Genomic DNA, 20,236 nt, shown 5'->3' with positions numbered 1-20,236 from the left:
AGGAAAATTAACTCATCACTGGTGTTGATGAAAGAAATGCTGCCATAATGGCGTCAGGAGAAATTCTGCCCCATCGTTGGTGTCTGCAGGAAGAAAAGCCCCCATTGTTGATGTCATTGGGAGCAATAGTGGCCCAACAGAGGTATCAATAGAAGGAATTGTGCCCTTTTGATGGCATCAGTGGGAGGAATAATGCCCCATTATTGGTGTCAGTGACAGGAATTATGTCCCATTGTTTGTGTCAGTGTATGGAACAGTACCCCAAAGTCTGGATAAAAGCAAGCAAAGGGCTGCGTCTGGCCCAAGCCACAGTTTGGAGACCATTGCACTAGCTGGCCAATACACAGTACAATTTCATGGAGTTACAGAAGTACCTCCTGCCTCCTGTACTACTTTATTGTGAAAAAAGGGTTTGCCCTACCTGGATAGTTTTTTGCGTTCAACCCCCCTATTCATCCCCAACCCACTACTGCTACACCCAATGGACAGGCCTAGTATTTGAGCGTGCTTCCAAGCAATCTAACCAGACAACCTTCAATCAAAGAAGGCTTAACTGCTCCGTTTCTACTTGAAAGAATTCTGACTAATGCTTTGAGTTATGAAGCCCATATCCATTGAGGATTGTCTGACACCGGGTGATGGTCCAATAACTATGAGGAACAACCCCAAAATGCTTTCGAAGAACAAAACAATTGGAAATCCTAGCCAAACATGGCTGGTGCGGTCTCTATTTGGTTCCCCTCCTGCCGCCGCTTTTCTACAAATGGGGCCCCCTTGCTCGACTACAGTGCTTCTCTTTAGTAAAGAACCAGCCCAAGGAGACGCCATACTTTTCTTGGCTCTCCAAGTCTATGATCATCTTCACTGCTATAAATATAACACTGGTATGCTTTGTGCTGCCTATTTAACAAGCGGTGATGCTGGTTTATTTGAACCACGCCAATATTCCTGAAATATCATCAACTTAAAGAGTCTGCGGGAAGTGTCGGGTTTGGCTGTTATAAAATATTTACTTAGGACTGGAAAAGAATGGTTACAGTTCGTCCTAATTGCTGCTCTGCTGAATAAACAGTATTCAGTATTATGCAAACGCCGGAGAGAGAAATCAGAACATTCCTCTGGCTTGCAAATTGCGCCTGGATCAATTCACGGCGTCCACACCCTGACCCCTAACACAGCTTTTATCAGCACCCAGAAATCCCACCCCATGGAATGGCTATCACTTCTATTGGAGTAAAAAGAAAAAAATGGTACCATCTTCGTCACTACATTTGGGTTCCACAAGCTGGAATACCGTCATCTCCCATCGCTGTTCCTCCACTATCAAATGCCCACCACGCCATACAGAGACCCAGTGGGCCTAATAAAAAAGGATCATGTGATCCTTTTTTTATTAGGCCCCTGTGCTTTGAAATACACAAAGTCTTGTATCATCAATTTTTGTTGCGAGAGAGACCGAATAAATATAGTCCATTTAGAAAGAAAAATGTATCTGCAGTGGTGAGTGTGGAAGAGCCGGAGTTAAGAGCAGGCGTTTGCAAAATTTTGAAGCAAAGGGACAGTTTACTGTCCTTCAGACTTTAAAGAGGAAGTAAACCCTGATGAGTTTACTTCCTCCTTCATTCCCTGCAAAGGTAAAGCATAATGGACTACTATGCATCACATAGTAGTCCATTATGTGTCACTTACCTGACACAGGAGCCAGCGATGTCACCGCTGTCCCCTGTAGTCCGGCGCATCCATCTTCTCGGTGGGTCTCGCAGCTCCGCCGCTGTCATTCGGCGAAGCTGCGATGACGTCACTCCTGCGCATGCGCACAGGAGCCAACACTCGCGGCATATCACCGTTGACCGCGGTGCCTGTCTTTCGGCAAATATCTCCTAAAACGTGTAGGTTTAGGAGATATTTCTTGGACCTACAGGTAAGCCTTAATCTAGGCTTACCTGTAGGTCAAAGTGTGTTGTAGAGGTTTACAACCACTTTAAGGGGGGCCAGACTGTGGCAAGTGGAAGTAAAAAAAGCCATCGGCTTGGTGGTCAGTGGGATAAAATAAAATTACGTCGTTGGGGTCAGTGGGATAAAATAAAATTACGTCGTTGGGGTCAGTGGGATAAAATAAAATTACGTCGTTGGGGTCAGTGGGATAAAATAAAATTACGTCGTTGGGGTCAGTGGGATAAAATAAAATTACGTCGTTGGGGTCAGTGGGATAAAATAAAATTACGTCGTTGGGGTCAGTGGGATAAAATAAAATTACGTCGTTGGGGTCAGTGGGATAAAATAAAATTACGTCGTTGGGGTCAGTGGGATAAAATAAAATTACGTCGTTGGGGTCAGTGGGATAAAATAAAATTACGTCGTTGGGGTCGGTGGGATAAAATAAAATTACGTCGTTGGGGTCGGTGGGATAAAATAAAATTACGTCGTTGGGGTCAGTGGGATAAAATAAAATTGCGTCGTTGGAGTCGGTGGGATAAAATAAAATTACATCGTTGGGGTCAGTGGGAGGAACAGTGGCCCCATCGTTGGGGTCAGTGGGAGGAACAGTGGCCCCATCGTTGGGGTCAGTGGGAGGAACAGTGGCCCCATCGTTGGGGTCAGTGGGAGGAACAGTGGCCCCATCGTTGGGGTCAGTGGGAGGAACAGTGGCCCCATCGTTGGGGTCAGTGGGAGGAACAGTGGCCCCATCGTTGGGGTCAGTGGGAGGAACAGTGGCCCCCATCATTGGGGGTCAGTGGGAGGAAATAGTGCCCCATCATTGGGGGTCAGTGGAGGAAATAGTGCACCATCGTTTGGGGGTCAGTGGAAGGAATAGTGCCCCATCATTGGGGGTCAGTGGAGGAAATAGTGCCCCATCGTTTGGGGGTCAGTGGGAGGAAATAGTGCCCCATCGTTGGGGGTCAGTGGGAGGAATAGTGCCCCCATGTTGGGGGTCAGTGGAAGAAATAGTGCCCCATCATTGGGTGTCAGTGAGAGGAATAATGCCCCATTGTCAGGGTCAGTGGGAGGAATAGTACCCCATCGTTGGGGTCAGTGGGAGGAATTGTACCCCATTGTGGGGTCAGTGGGAGGAATAGTACCCCATCGTTGGGGTCAGTGGGAGGAATAGTACCCCATCGTTGGGGTCAGTGGGAGGAATAGTACCCCATCGTTGGGGTCAGTGGGAGGAATAGTACCCCATCGTTGGGGTCAGTGGGAGGAATAGTACCCCATCGTTGGGGTCAGTGGGAGGAATAGTACCCCATCGTTGGGGTCAGTGGGAGGAATAGTACCCCATCGTTGGGGTCAGTGGGAGGAATGGTACCCCATCGTTGGGGTCAGTGGGAGGAATGGTACCCCATCGTTGGGGTCAGTGGGAGGAATGGTACCCCATCGTTGGGGTCAGTGGGAGGAATGGTACCCCATCGTTGGGGTCAGTGGGAGGAATGGTACCCCATCATTGGGGTCAGTGGGAGGAATAGTGTGCTGAGTTTGGTGTCAGAGGAAGGAAAAGGCAAGCAAAGGGTCGTTTGCCGACCCCCTGGTTTAGAGCACACCTTTATTTTCATAACACCACCCTTCCTGTCCTAGGGTGACAACGCTCACTCACTGCGCTGTTATCTATAGAGTGTTGTCACCCTAAGGACAGGAGCATAGAAGACCTCCCCTCACCATAACATAGGGGGGAGATGGTCTCTAGTTCCCCTGAAAGACCTAAGGCAGGGCTGATAACATGGTTTAAGATTTCGGTGAACCATTGTCAGCTCACTAGATTAGATAATTGTTTTTTTTTTTACTCATTGAACTGATACACCAAAAAGCTTTCAATTATATATTTACCAGATAAAAAGAACGCAAATAAGAGACATTCACTGTCAGGGTCTCCATACACTATAGAAGCGCGGTCTTGCCACTAGTATAGGCTCCAATCTAACCACATACAGACAGACCAGCTTGGGCTGAGCTCAATTATACTACATACATGTCCCGATGTTTTTACCGCATTATTAAAAAATTAAATATTACTTTTTTTTTTTCTCTTTAAACAGTATCTTCATGACATTGCATCGCTCATCTTCAGAGGGCAGCCATGATGCCCCGAAGGACAGAGGCATGCTGGGGCAGAGCGCGCATAATCCCAGACCTGTCTGGCAGGTGAGCGGGGCCCGATTTCAGGTGTGCGGAGCTGGTGGGGTGTGGACGCGGTTTACAAGCAGTTCATTTATGAATGGAATTTAAGAGCACATTGCAGTCTGCATTCTGACACACGGCTTATATAAATACCGACACGGCCGCGCCCAGCACACTCACAGCAAGCCACGTCTCTGTAAATGCAGCAGAAAATGGAGGCAGCGCATCAGATTGTACAAACCGGTGGGAAGATGGACTTCTGGCCCAGCACGACTCCGGACAAACATATCTGGTGGAGGGGCAATAATATCTCAGCACTAGAACAATGTTATTTTTTTCTGAATTTTCGTTAAGCTCAGCAATTTCCAAACCAACCCTCCCACCATAACCATCCCTTCTCCTCACATTAGGCCCCTTTCACACATGCGGACAGTATGTCTGTATTTCATCCATCCGTTTGCGGATGAAATACGGACATACATGCATTCCTATGGGATAGCGGGTGTCTGCGGATGAACATCCGCAGACACCCGCTATTGTCCGCCTCCGCAGACGGAGGAAAATCCTATTTTTCTATCCGTCTGCAGAGCGGATCGGATGAACACGGACAGACGGTCCGCGCTCATCCGATCCTCATAGAGGGAGACCGCCCTGTCCGCCGCCGGCTCAGCGGGGACAACGGAGTGATTCCCGCTGAGTGAGCGGATCATCACGGGGCGGATCATTACTGATCCGTCCCGTGTGAAAGGGGCCTTACAGTCACCCTGAAGGACCCTTCAAACTTGAGGGCCTCCACACAATCCAACCCACTGTGGCGTGGTGGAACTCAGCACAGGGATGGTGGGAACCCCTCATAATGGGCACAGGGGGTGTACAGACCTGGGAACTCAGCACAGGGATGGTGTGAACCCCTCATAATGGGCACAGCGGGTGTACAGACCCGGGAACTCAGCACAGGGATGGTGGGAACCCCACTTAATAGGCACAGCAGGTGTACAGAAATGGGAACTCAACACAAGGATGGTGGGAACCCCTCATAATGGGCACAGCTGGTGTACAGACATGGGAACTCGGCACAGGGATGGTGGGAACCCCTCATAATGGGCACAGCAGGTGTACAGACCCGGGAACTCAGCACAGGGATGGTGGGAACCCCACTTAATAGGCACAGCAGGTGTACAGACTTGGGAACCCAGCACAAGGATGGTGGGAGCCCCTCATAATGGGCACAGCTGGTGTACAGACATGGGAACTCGGCACAGGGATGGTGGGAACCCCTCATAATGGGCACAGCAGGTGTACAGACCCGGGAACTCAGCACAGGGATGGTGGGAACCCCACTTAATAGGCACAGCAGGTGTACAGAAATGGGAACTCAACACAAGGATGGTGGGAACCCCTCATAATGGGCACAGCTGGTGTACAGACATGGGAACTCGGCACAGGGATGGTGGGAACCTCTCATAATGGACACAGCAGGTGTATAGACCCGGGAACTCGGCATAATGATGGTGGGAACTCCTCAGAATGAGCACAGGGATGATGGGAACTCCTCATTATACACACACACACACACACACACACCAGGTTTTTAGACCCAAGAAATTACAAAGGCTAATCGGAATCCTTCATAATGGTAATTGGCGTTTAGACCCAGGAATTCAATGCAGGGATGGTGGAGACCCCTTAAAAATTATAACTGCCAGAAAAAAAGAAATACAGTTAATAAGGAGTACCTAGAGCAATAATTCTTTACCAATGAGTAGTTACAGTGAACAGCATTCACTTACTATTAGTGTAGGATGTCCGTACACGGAGAGGACCGCAGGCCGGTCCCTTTACAGTAAACCAAATAAATGACATAATTCTTAACCTGACCTTTTGATACATTTTATATATAAATCATTCTGTAGATTGTCCAACAGAAACAATACAACTTTTACTGAAAAGAATTTGTTTTGAGTCACAAACATCACAAGTGTCACCCGGAGAATCTGCAGGATGAAAAACATACCTGAGATATTTCTTATTTTTACGTTCAATGTAACATTGTGACTAATGTGACAAACGACTGCCGATAGCAAACCACTGGGCATTTTCAGCATTGCTGCACTATGAAAACTGCAGGGAATCTGAAAGGAGGAGGAGGAGGAGGAGGACGAGGACGAGGACGTGGAGGACGAGGACGAGGACGAGGAGGAGGAGGAGGAGAAGGAGGAGGAGGAGAAGGAGGAATCGGCTTCTAATGACGAGATATACATAAGATTCACGAAAAATGGACATGGGAAGGAAGGGAAAGAATCCCACAGATAAATATTTCTTATTTATATAATACATGTCTTATTTAGAGTTATAAATGTGTAGGTAAATATTTACAAAAGAGAAAGTCCCAAATGACGGAGAAGAAAAAAGTGGACTCGTTATTAAAATTCATCTTTCATTAAAAAAAATAAAAAAATAAAACACAGCAATGGTTAAAAAAAATGCTGGCTGACAGAATCTATTTTTAAAATATCTATTCACTTTACTATTAATATTAGTCATGTTAGTAGGGTATTATTTGTATGGTGATTATTTATGAAGGAGAAGGACCCCAAGTGGTCAGTCTGTATAATTATTCTTGGGGAAACAAGCGAGCAGAATCTGTGGGCTCAAAACCGGCCCAGCATTCGGGAATCAGGGTATAGGAACCTCCATCAAGAGCCTCAGCTGTGAAAGGTACTTTGCCTTCTGACATTCAACCCTTAAAAAGGAAAAAGGGCACTTGTGGGTTTAACCAATCAATTTCTTTTGTACAATTTTTAAGGGGGCGTGGCAGGGGCGTGGCTTATGCCTGCATACTTTTACCAATAGGTGTCCCTCATTCCCATCTCAGAAAGGTGGAAGGTATATGGTGATGGACGAGCGGACGGAGCGCACCCTGCTCAGTCACTATGTCAGGAATGACAAAAACTCTGCATGCTCAATCTTTTTACTTTTAATGCTGAAAATAGAAAACTATTCAGTCTTGCCGGAGAGAAAAATCCCCCACCCCCCCCCCTCCATCTAGTGTCATCTCACAACCCTCTTTCTTTCCCGCTTTTGACTTTTTAAGACAGACACACATGAGAATCATCCAGGCCTAGGCCGTCAAGGCCCAGGCCTAGGGCAGCACTTTGCAGGGGGGCAGCACGGAAAGAGTCCCTGCCAGCTTGCGCTACACTGCTAGTGTAGCGCCAGTCTTATGAAGCGGACTGGGCTGAGAGGCAAATTAGTCTAGCGCCCCCATAAAGCGGCCGCACCGCTTCCAGTATGCAGCCGGTCGGCATTCTGCAACTGTGGGGGGGGGCTGCTACGAATTTTGACCGTCCTCTCATCCTGGACCACAAACCTTCCTTACTGTGCTATATGTTTTCTGCTGCACCATTGGCATGGTTATATCTTCTTAGTCCTCTCCATAAAATTATCAGAAAAGTGTGCTTAAAGTAGAACTATAGGCAACACTTTTTTTTTCTCCCCCAATTTTGGATAACGTAAGGGAGGGTTATAGCCCCTGTCAGTTTATTTTTTACCATCCCTGTCCCATTGCAGAGATTTCCCTTCACTTCCTGCCCCATAGCCAAACAGGAAGTGAGAGGAAATCTATGTAAAATTAAGGGAATCCATATCCATTCCCCTCCCTCCCACCCCCCCCGAACTAGTGTCCCCACTCGAAAAATTTCAGGGTGGGTCTTAAACAGCAAGGGGTGTGGCCCTGACAGGAAGGGGTGGGTCATATTTAAATTAGGGCGTGTATGAGTTTAGTCAGGCCTAGGGCAGCGCAAAACCTAAATACACTACTGGTGCACCTTACAAATAGGTGGAACGCAAAAGAAGTTCTCGCGTGATCTCAGCGGATTGTAACATGCATGGAGTAATTGTACAAGCCTACATAAATCAGGAAGCAGAAAGGGGTCACCAGTGGGGTGACTAAAGACTGCCTCATCTATGAAGGCCGACTCCTAGTCATGGAAGTCTCTTTACCTACAGAAAGACTATTCAATCGTACAACGCCGTTACATAGACTTATCCACGCACAATATTGATTGTAGCTGTATTCTGTATTAATGCTTTTACAACATCACAGATGAGTATTGTCCATGATATGTACAACCCCCAAAAAAAAAGAAAAAGAGAAAAAAAAAAAAAAAAAAAAAAAAAAAAGGGAGGAGGGGGATTTTTCGGCACTATAAATATAAAACAAATACGTTTTGGTAAAAAAACTTGCATAAAATGATTTAAAATCACGACTTATTCACAGACAATATTGATTGTAGCCATATCAGTGTTCTTACAACACCACAGAGGAGTACTGTGCACGATACCTACAACCAAAAAAGTCCCAAAAAAAAAAAATTGGACTTTTAGGCACCACAAAAATATACAAACCCAAAACAAATTACATTTCGAAAACTTGCATAAAACCACAGGGCTGATTTAAAAATAACCAATAATATATTTAGAACCACTTAACACACGTCACAAAATATATTTTTGACATACAATCAAATCTTGCCCGATTGCTACATGTGGGACCAACGCGTTTTGATTTCTAGAGGGAGAGATGGCTGGGAGAGATGGGTGGTCAGTATTGCCAACTGACGAAATACGGAGGAAAAAAATCAGGCAAGAAAAAAAATAATGTGCCCGTAAGTTGTCGGTGACCCCCAGGATGGATAAACAATGGAGTGCCAGGAGTTGCTCCCAAGCATGAAGACTGAGGGGTTAAAAACTGATCTACCCCAGACAATTCATAGGGTTCCTATGATGTATCCAATACGTAAAGTGAGGCGGGTTAGCCCAGAAAGCTTGGTCTTGAAAATTTAACGGTTATCGCAAACTAAAAAAAGTATTATTGAAAAGTTCTCAACTGTGGTGTTAGACACAACACAAAACATAGGAGGAGAACAGAGGTGCCTGTCCCTTTAAGGCATCGCACGTCAGGTGAGAAGAGCCCCTTGGCAGCCGAGCGAGTCCTGGCTGAGCCGAAACCAGCCAGTCATTTAGCGCAGAATGGCAGGAATGAGGACGAGCCATCTGTAAAAAAATGACCATCCCCATTTTTCTTGCAAGAAAACAGTAACACAACATGACAAAAATGATTTCATAAAAATGCCTCAAAACCCTTAAATCTGATTCTAAACACAACCACCCGCGTCAACAACCCACCCAAACAACCCATAGTCTGGCCTCAAAGTCACTTCATGAGATCCTAAACGCAACAGCACATTCCCAACACCCAATAGCCTGACCCCAAATTCCACAATCTGCCCTTAAGTTTCCCTATCTAACCCCTAACTCCCTGATCTGTTCCTCACACCCCCTATTTTGCCCCCAAAACCCCCAATTTGTCCCTCAAATACAAAAGCTTGAGCCTGAATCGCACAGTCTGACCTTGAACTGCACAGACTGACCACCAAGTCCCACAATCTGACCCTAAATCCCACAGTCTAAACCTAGACCCCAATTTTCTGAACCAAACCCTCTGGTCTGTCCACCCAAACCCCAAATCTGCCCCAATACCACTCAATGAGATCCTAAACACAACAGGCCAATCCAACACCCAAAAGCCTGACCCCAAAACCTCCAAATCTCCCATGCTGACCTTAAGCTTCACTATCTGACCCCTAACTACTTGATTTGTCCCTCAAACCCCACATTTTGTCCCCAAAAACCCAGTCAGGCCCTAAATGCCACAGCTTGACCCTGAATTGTATAGTCTGACCTTAAACTGCAGACTGACCCCCTAAGACCCACAATCTGACCCTAAATCCAACAGTCTAAACCTAAACCCCATTGTCTGAACCTAACCCTCTGGTCTGCCCACCCAACCCCTACAGTCTGCCCCCAAAACTCCCAGCCTGTCCACCAAAGCCCACAGCATGATCCAGAAGCACAGAGATTGACACCAACTCCCATCTATGTCCCTCAAACCCCACAATCTGTATGAAAAATCACTCAGTTTGCCCCACGTAGCCCCAAACTTGCCTTCACATTCATCAATCTGCCTAACACCTCTCAGATCACTCCCATAACCACAAGACTGCCCCCACACTTAACAATTTGAAAGAAAGAAAACCTCTTGAATCTGCCGCAAAGCTACCACCAATTTGCCCCAAACCCAAAACAGCACTCTAAACCCCAACATTGCCCTAATTTCCACCCTACAACTTACTAATAGTTCCAAAAAAAAATCTGCCCAACTACCCACAGTCCAACCCAAACCCCACCTCTAAATATGTATGGGCCACCCATTTATGCCCCCAATCCCTGCAAATATTGCCTTTTTAAGTTACTGTGCATGTCCAGTAACCCAGATAAAATTGATGCTGCGATCCCAGGACATGGCCCGGGAAAGAGCATTGGCAGGACAGAGGTCCAAGATGCAGGGACTCTGTCCAAGCAAATTGAGGACTGTTCGCATTCATGATTTTGCTGAATCGAACATGCCCATGAACGGATTCTTATAGGGCTGTACTTTCCAAGGCAATAATCTCTCTGGGCATGGGTATGTAAATGAACAATGGTTGGTAGAGCCGTAAAAGTTACATCCGGTGCTACACCTCTACCAGCACCACCTCTCCACACTTGGTGGAACAGCAAGTCCCAAAATTATATATATAATTGTTTGTTTGTTTTTTTTAGGGTGAAGCAGACCCACCTAGGAGACGAGAGGTGAATCAGATACTTTCCAGGTGGCATAGACTTTGGTGAGCCCATCGAACTCAAACCCTAAAGTGCCCGTTCACACTACCGCAACTTAGCCGCCTGACAAGTCGCGCTCCGTTCTGTACTATGGAACCGTTCTAATAGGAGCGACTCAAGTCTCTCAGACTTAGAAAAAGGTTCCTGTACTATTTTTGGGGCGACTTCAGGCGACTTGCATTGACTTCTATACAGTAGTCGTTTTCCAAGTCGCTGCTGAAGTCGTGTGCAGGTCGCGTCTGTGAGTCGCCCTGCAAGTCGTGTCGCCCCTGTGTGAATGGGCACTAAGAGCCAGTAGAGCATTGGATGTACAAGTCCCAAAGTCTGCATAATTGCAGCAATAGTTTAATTTGTCACAACGAAAAAAAAAGAAAGCCAACACGTTTTGGCGGCTCAAAACTCCCCCTTTATCAGGGCTCATAGGAATTTATATTTGTACTGGACAGCAGTTATAGAGTGAAAACAGCACAGGAATCTGGTGTCAGTGTACCAGCCTGCAATCCTTCAGTCACCTGCAGGCCAGAAATGCTCAACAACCGAGAGAGGTGTGGGGCTTGACATACCACGAGGCACTCAATGGCTGCCATGTGTGCACTTAGACACCCCCACCGCCCTCCACAACCTTCCCACAGTACAACAACCTAATTACAGGGTATAATTATCGCTAAACCCAAATCTTGCAGGGCTAATAAAGCGCATTGGCCATTGTAGCTTATCACATGAACTCATTTTGCGACATCTACAGCCATCTCTGTGATAATGACTCTTCTTGCATATGTGTAGAAATATGAATTTTCTTTCCCCGTGCAAAGCCGCTCCCCCAACCATCATAGTACAACAGGTCTGGACCAGCAAAAGCACTCCCATGATGAGATAGGAAATTCCTGCGTTCTGCACTGTAACAACAAAGTGGAGGGAAGGTCATTGACACAGAAGTTTATCATGGCATCGAGTACTGGGTCGGTATCATTTTATGAATAAAAGGTTGGGGGGGGGGGAGGGGGTTGGTTCCACACCAATTATAGAGTATATTAAGCAAGGTCAGCAGCTCCCAGTATATGTCTCCACATACAAATGGCATGGTATTACAATTATTGGTGGAGGCTGTCAGAATGGTCACTTACATAAGTTACATAATTCCATGGCGAGATCCCTGGCTACAGTTCCTGCGTTTCCTGGCATGTCATAACCCCTCCTGTCACATCTTCACATAATATAAAATATATCCAGCCACGATGGTTGGAGCCCTTCATAATGGGCACAGCAGGTTTTCAAAGTTGGAAACAAAAAAAAAAAAAAAAAAAAAAAGAGATATCTCTCCACCCGGAATATTGGTTTTAAGAGGAGCAGTCCTTTTATTGGATCAGGGTTCTTTATACAGAAACATACCAGTGACACTGACCTGCGCATAAGATAGGAGCTGAAGCAATAATTAATCAATCTGCAACTTAAATAAAAGTGTACAAAAATTGGTTACCACAACACACTTCTATTTTAACAAGCAATTTTCAGAATTAATAAAATGGTAGAAAAAAGTCCATGCATGAAGAGATGCCGGATGGTCTAGACCCAAGCTCACATGGCGGAAGCCCAAGCTTACATACCAAACCCCAGCCCAAATACCAGACTTGCAGTTCAAGTAACAGACCCAAGCTCGCGTGCCGGAAACCCAAGCTCGCGTGCCGGAAACCCAAGCTCGCGTGCCGGAAACCCAAGCTCGCGTGCCGGAAACCCAAGCTCAAGTACCGGAGACCCAAGCTCAAGTGCCGGAGACCCAAGCTCAAGTGCCGGAGACCCAAGCTCAAGTGCCGGAGACCCAAGCTCAAGTGCCGGAGACCCAAGCTCAAGTGCCGGAGACCCAAGTTCAAGTGCCGGAGACCCAAGTTCAAGTGCCGGAGACCCAAGTTCAAGTGCCGGAAACCCAAGCTCACGTGCCGGAAACCCAAGCTCACGTGCCGGAAACCCAAGCTCACGTGCCGGAAACCCAAGCTCACGTGCCGGAAACCCAAGCTCACGTGCCGGAAACCCAAGCTCACGTGCCGGAAACCCAAGCTCACGTGCCGGAAACCCAAGCTCAAGTGCCGGAAACCCAAGCTCAAGTGCCGGAAACCCAAGCTCACGTGCCGGAAACCCAAGCTCACGTGCCGGAAACCCAAGCTCACGTGCCGGAAACCCAAGCTCACGTACCGGAAACCCAAGCTCACGTACCGGAAACCCAAGCTCACGTACCGGAAACCCAAGCTCACGTACCGGAAACCCAAGCTCACGTGCCGGAAACCCAAGCTCCCGTACCAGACCCCATCTCAAAATACCAGACCTCAGCCCAAATCCCAGACTTGCAGTTCAAGTAACAGACCCAAGCTCAAGTGCCAGACCCCAAGCTCAAGTACCAGGCTTGTAGTTCAAGTACTAGACCCAAGCTCAACTACCGGACTTGAAGCTCAAGCGGCAGAGCCAAACTCAAGTACCAGGCTTGTAGCTCAAATCCACTAGACACAAGTTCAACTTCTGAACTTGTAGCTGAAGTACCAGACCTAAAGCTCAAGTACCAACTCTCCACATACCTTTACTCCACTCAAGCCAGACTCCCATGCTGGTCGTCACCACTGTGGTTCTCGCTTTATGATGCCTCTCTGAACATGCAGGGATTTCATGCTCTGCGTGCATTACTATTATTTGAACCCATAAAAGTAGATTTGCTACAGTATGCCAGTGTGCTCTTCCTTTTGCTTTGATCATTTCTACTATTCTACAAAACCCTATTTTCTGCAACATGGATCACTTGAAATTCCCATCAGAGCAGGACAATAGAAGGAGGTCAGGACTGAGGTAACAGGAACAAGATGCATTCAACTCTGAACGCTAAATCTGATTGGCAGTCAATCAACATAGTTTCCACATAAGTCACAAAAAACACAAAAGTCAAAAGAAAAACAAAGAGAGGCTCTTAAAAAAAGCTCTTGGCATGCCAGAACGCTGCCATCTATCAAAAAACAGACATCAAGGTTGATTCACTAAAGGCAAAAAGGCTATTCACTTTGCAGGTGAATTATCACTTTGAAAAGGATTTTTCCCTTAGCTTCCATCTTCCTTCCAGGTATCGCAGCTCCCGGCGAATCACAGTGCCAGAGCCGCTATACCCGGAAGGAAGATGGACGCTTCATGGAAGAGGGGTCAGCGGTGACATCGCTGGCTGCTGTGTCAGGTAAGTGACACATAATGGGCTACTATGTTATGCATAGTAGTCCATTATGCTTTACCTTTGCAGGGAAACAAAGAGGAAGTAAAACCCATCAGGGTTTACTTACTCTTTAGCGTGTTATTAAAGTCATGCGCGCAGGAGCCGCCACTAACGGCATAGTTGCCGTTAGCAACGTGCCTGTCTTTTACAAATATCTCCTAAACCGTGTAGGTTTAGGAGATATTTCTTGCACCTACACGTAAGCCTTAAAGAGGAAGTGATACTTCCTCTTTCATTCCATGCAAAGGCAAAGCATAATGGACTACTGTGCATCGCATAGTAGCTCATTATGTGTCACTTACCTGACACAGGAGCCAGCGAAGTCACCGCTGTCCCCTGTAGTCCGGCGCATCCATCTTCTTGGTGGGGTCTCGCAGCTCCGCCGCTGGCACGGGAGCCGACACGCGCGGCATCTCCGTCGTTGAAGATGCCGCGCTCAGTGCGCCTGTGCGCCGCTGTCTACGGCGCAGCGGTGCCTGTCTTCGGGCAAATACCTCCTAAACTGTGTAGGTTTAGGAGATATTTCTTGCACCTACAGGTAAGCCTTAATCTAGGCTTACCTGTAGGTCAAAGTGTGTTGTAAGGGTTTACAATCACTTTAAGTGCTAATAAAAAAAAAAAAAAATATGATCTTTCCCATTTAGTAGTTGGCTATTTTTTTTTTTATCTGTAACTAGCAAAATACGCTTCCCCTGTATGAGGGTCGGTTTGTACAGTACTTCACAGGGGCATTGGGTGTGGCTTACTGCTCGCTCTGTTTCCTACATCCCCAATCACACTGAAACACCCAAGGCAGGCATGAATCTCATTGGTGCTTGAGAAAAAAAACTTCAGATGAAAGATTAGTTGATGCATCCTGAATTCTGAGCTTGCAGGGCAGCAAGAAGGCTGCAGGGGGCGTGTCCAGGAATTCCTCTTCTACACGACAAGCAGAGGTTCCCGGATCACAGAAGGGCGCCGAGTAGACTGGCTTAGATAAATATCTGAATGAAGAAATAAACCCTGGAAGGGGTTTGGCGGTGATCCATAATCGATCTCTCAGTGTTTTAGCCTTCGAGTAGGTTGCGTAATATGAAGCTCATGGTTGAAGGCTGGAATTAATCTGATTAGATAGATTAATGAGCCTTCAAGTGTGTAATGATGTACGTTCAGCCATAACATAAGGCGGCACAGTGGTGTAGTGGTTAGCACTCTCACCTAGCAGTAAAAAGGGTCGCTGGTTTGAATCCCAACCATGACACTACCTGCCTGGAGTTTGCATGTTCTCCCTGTGCCTGGGTGGGTTTCCTCCGAGCACTCCGGTTTCCTCCCACAATCCAAAGACATGCAGGCAGGTAAATTGGCTTCTGTCCCAAATTGGCCCTAGTATATGAATGGGGACCTTGGATTGTGGGCTCCTTGAGAGTAGGGACTGATGTGATTGTGCAATGTACAGGGATAGGGACAATTGTAGACACTCACTCAGGTTGAACTGGATGGACTGGTGTCTTTATTCAACCTTACTAACTATGTAACATGTATAACACTCTTCTCCGGCCTACATCCTGGGATCGCTGGCATTTCAGCTAGGCACATTTTTTGCCCCACAGACTTTTACGGACGTGTGAAAGCAAGCAAAACACAAGCGCAACAGACATTTTTTTTTTTTTTTGCTTCTAACAACTGTCTTTTTTTTCCCACTAGTAACCTGCTTTTAATGGGCCTAAAAAACGCTTATGCCCGAGAACACATAAATGCACAAAAAACAGAAGAAGCTGTGGCTCAAGTGTTTATTCACACTACTGTATTGCAGCAATGCAGATAGCCGACACGCAATGCTGCACGTGCATTTTTTTGTGCACCACAACACAGAGATGCAAACCATCTGTGCATTGTGGTGTGCTGCATTCTAAAAAAAAAAATTCTGCAGGTTCATCAGAACTTACATTGTTGTGTGGTGGTAGTCCATTCAAAATGTATGGGCTCCCTACAGCTGAGCACTATAGTGCAGAAGACCTTTGTGATGCTTTTGCTATGGGGCTCCTTCACATCATAATTATGGTCCTACAATGACAGATTAAGGTAAACTGGGCGCCCCCCCCCCCCACCCCCCACGCATGGGCTCTTGATATCTACAGGGCAGGAGAGGATCTGAAAACACATTTGCTAAAGTCCTTGCAATGTGTATAGAGCTGACCTAAAAAGGGGATTTTTTTTGTCTTTTGTTTGATTTTGAGTTTTACTTTAAGGCCTGGTTCACACCTATGCACCTTTGATCTGTTTCTGCAGTGCGGTTTGCATTTTTGCACAGGTGTTTTTTTTTTGTTTGTTTTTTGTTTGTTTTTTTTACACGTTTTTGACTTTTCTGGTGGATTTTGCGTCTTTAGGGGTTTTTTTATTTTTATTTTTGGCCAACGCAGCAAAATCGCACTACATGATTTTCTACCGCTTCTCCGTTGAACACACCATTTTGGGTTTTTAAAAAGTCCCCGAGAGTCGGTTCACAACACAAAAATGCATGCCAGATCCGTTCCAGATGGGTTTCTGCATGCACATTTTAAATGTGTTTTTAAAGCATTCCGTTTTTTTTATGCGTTCCCAGATGTATTTGAGATGCTTTTTCTTCTTTTTTCGCAGTTTTTTTTCACTGACTGGGGTCCAGTGTGTTTTTGATAAGTTTTTTATGCTTTTTACGGAGTACAGTCCAGTGCAGGAAAAAATGCAGCATATTCTATTTTTTTTTCTGGAACTGGAACGCCCTGAAACTGACCGCACTGGTGTGAACTATGCCATTGGAAAAAATATAACCTATTTCCATGCGTTTTTGATGCAGGAAAAAAAAAAAAATACACAGGACTGCATGTGGTGTGAACTGGCCCTAAGGCTACTTTCACTCTGAGGTGCTGGGCGCGCTGGCGGTAAAGCGGCGCTATATTTAGCGGCGCTTTACCGCCGTTTTAGCTGCGCTTTTCGGCCGCTAGCGGGGCAGTTTTAACCACCGCAAACGGCTGAAAAAGGGTTAAAACCGCCCACAAAGAGTGGTTGCAGCGGCGCTTTGCAGGCGGGTTTGGAGCGCTGCCTCTTGTTTGCAATGGGAAGGGGCGCTTTAGGAGCAGTAAATACACCGCTCCAAAGATGCGGCTTGCAGGACATTTTTCAGCGTTCTGCAAGCGCACCGCTCCAGTGTGAAAGCCCTCGGGCTTTCACACTGGAGAGACAGCAGCGGCTGTTTGAGGGCGCTTTGCAGGCGCTATTTTTTAACACTCTAGCGCCTGCAAAGCGCATCAGTGTGAAAGGGGCCTTACACTTTCCAAAAGCAAAGCGGCTGAAAAAAAGCATTGATGTGAACGAGTCCCGTAGGAAAGCATGTTAAAAATGGACTGTAGTGCGTTTCTGCAAAAAAGCACTAAAAAAAATGCATAGGTGTGATCCAGGCCTGACGGCCCATTTTTTTACACTATACATGAATGGTCTGCATTGTGTTTTGTTGCCATTCCCTCTACAGAACCTGTGCTGCAAGAAAATCCCCGGAAAGCATTCTGACCAAAGTGCAGAAAAACAGATAATGCCCGAGGATTTTGTTCCTAGAAACAGAAATATCTGTTTACCAAAACATTCACCTGCCATATCCAGGAAGAAGAAGCTTAGCAGACATCCGAGACCTGCACAGTCAGCAGCTCCTGATAACACGCACATAATGATGTCCGGGATGGGCGCCGCCCGCACAACCCGACCTCAGATCAGCCTATGCTGGGGGGCCGACAGTGCAGCTTCCACTATGGACATTGGTTCCTCCGTCTGAAGGAACGAAGCAGTAATGCCGTTCCTTCAAAGAGCATGCGCCGGTGACGCCACCGACTGCTACACAAGTAAGTAGCTCCTAAACGGTGCACATTTAGGAGATATTTAGGAAGGCTTATTATAGGCTTACCTGTAAGTACAACATAAGCAAATGGACTTTACTACCACTTTAACATCTCAGGTCTTCCCAAGCACAAGGCAAGAGTTGGCTTCCCAGGTATCACATAGCATTCAAGTCTAAAGAGGGGATATCCCTCGAAACACGTCGGCTCTTTTTGGACTCATTCCATGATTGGCACTCGATCATGGGTGAAACATCTGATGGAATATATTCTGCTGGACCAATTTTATCGGTTTGTGAGTATATTTTATACATCCTTTTAAATAATAAATTGTCCCAAAGATAATGCACTAGGCTGGTGCGCCCTCTGTTCCTTTTCTTTATAGAGTCACATAGCATCCCACTTGGTTCAGGTAATAGATTGATGCAACCATTCCCTCTTGAGGCCCTGGATAGACCTGGAGCCAGGCTCTACCCCTATAGTGCTGGAGGGGCATTCCATGGTTGCCATCCTCAGTTGCATCTCAAGTTAAAGTTCACCCAATCTGAAGGCAACCAAAAACATATTCAGAAGCCTTCAAAATTATTCTCCCCTCGCTCCCATCCTGGGATCACTGGCATTTCAGCTAGGTCTGCAAGATCTTGTCTTGACAGTCCTCCACAAAAGATGCATGTATACACTTCTCCTGGCCCCTGTACACGCGGTCGGAGATTACGACAACCAAATCCCTCAGATTTTGTCCGTCGGATTTTGCCCGTCGGATATTGTCCGAAACTGTTGGATACACACACGGTCGGACTAAGTTGTCGAAAAATCCGATCATTCAGAACGTGATGACGTAATTTCGTTACGATGGGACTACATTCAGGCTAGTAGCCAATAGCTTTGATGTAGGAATTTGATCTGAGCATGCGTGGCACTTGGTCCGATCAAAATTCTCTACACATGATCTGAGTATGTCCGATCGAACCAGTTGGTCAGAAGTTGGAAAATTGGGTCCGACGCATATTCCGACGGAATCAGTCCAATGCATACCACACACAGTCGGATTATCCGACAACACTGTCCGATAGGACACATTCCGACGGATTCTCCAACCGTGTGTACGGGGGCTAAGACTGGAAGGTTTTACACCCTCAAAACATTAAAAGACTTGGCCAGAATTTAGATCTGTTGAGGGTCTCTCAACTAAGTCACTTTCTAACTTCTCTTCCCAAACAAGGCTAAGTTTCAACTTTGTTTGGGGTGGCAAGAAAACCAGATGTACCAGCTCAGGTCTTAAAATTCCAAAAGCATAAAAGGGAGCAATTGGGTTCCTGGACCCAGTCCGGTATCACATAGCATCGCACTTGAGATCCTGGATAGACATGGAGCAATCCTTTATTTCTATTCCGCAGAACGGCCTTCAGTGGTGGTCAAATTCACTTCCATCTCAAGGTAAAATTCAGCAACTCTGAAGGCGATCCGTTCCATATTCAGGAACCCAAAAATGTCTTCTATTCCATCTCTCTCCACTCCCATTGTGGATTAGTTGGAATTTTAGCCAGACCTGTGACACTTTCTCCTCTGCAAAAGAAGCTGGTCTACAGTTCTCCGAAAACTGGAAAGTTGTACATCCTCAAACACTGCCAAATGGACTCGGCCAGGATCTGCTGAAGATTTCTCAACTACAGCAAGGCTGGATTCACACCTATGCATTTTTAGTTCTTTTTTGCATTTTGCAGGTTTGCACTACAGTCCATTTAAAGTGTTTGTAGGCCGGCTATCGCCCGGGGGGGGCCCAGGGTCACCTTTGAAGGGAGGGGGGTGGGGTCTTCTCGGCGGGCCGAGGCATTACAAGTGTAGACTATCGCTGTTTTACTCCATAGTTGGATATGGATTGGTAGTCGTCACAAACCCCACAGGATAACTGTAATAGGCACTGGATAGAACTGTAGAACTTGATATGTTACTGAAAGTGTGTCTTAGGCCCCTTTCACACTGGGGCGGTTTTCAGGCGTTTCAGCGCTAAAAATAGAGCCTGTGTAGCGCCTGAAAAAACCGGCCCCCTTCACTCCAGTGTGAAAGCCGGAGGGCTTTCACACTGGGGCGGTGTGCTGGCAGGACGGTGAAAAAAGTCCTGCTAGCCGCATCTTTGGAGCGGTGAAGGAGCCGTGTATTCACCGCTCCTACCCATTGAAATCAATGGGACAGCGCGGCAATACCGCCGGCAAAGCGCTGCTGCAGCGGCGCTTTGCGGGCGGTTTTAACCCTTTTTCGGCCGCTAGCGGGGGTTAAAACCACCCGCTAGCGCCCGCAGACCGCCGCTAAAACGAAGGTA

The 20,236-nt window shown here is 46.6% G+C and overlaps 1 protein-coding gene across 1 annotated transcript in view; it reads right to left on the bottom strand.

The window, feature by feature from the left end:
* Window positions 1-20,236, bottom strand: part of FAM83H (family with sequence similarity 83 member H) — a 114,883-nt gene that overhangs the window by 26,815 nt on the left and 67,832 nt on the right. The gene's annotated exons all lie outside the window — the stretch shown is intronic.

The sequence above is a fragment of the Lithobates pipiens genome, unplaced genomic scaffold, assembly GCF_037356315.1.
Source record: "Lithobates pipiens isolate NorthernLeopardFrog02 unplaced genomic scaffold, aLitPip1_a1.2 Scaffold_19, whole genome shotgun sequence".
In the NCBI taxonomy this organism is placed as follows: Eukaryota; Metazoa; Chordata; class Amphibia; order Anura; family Ranidae; genus Lithobates; species Lithobates pipiens.
Note: the sequence above shows the minus strand (reverse complement) of the source record. Positions and strands in the feature narration are given on the sequence as shown.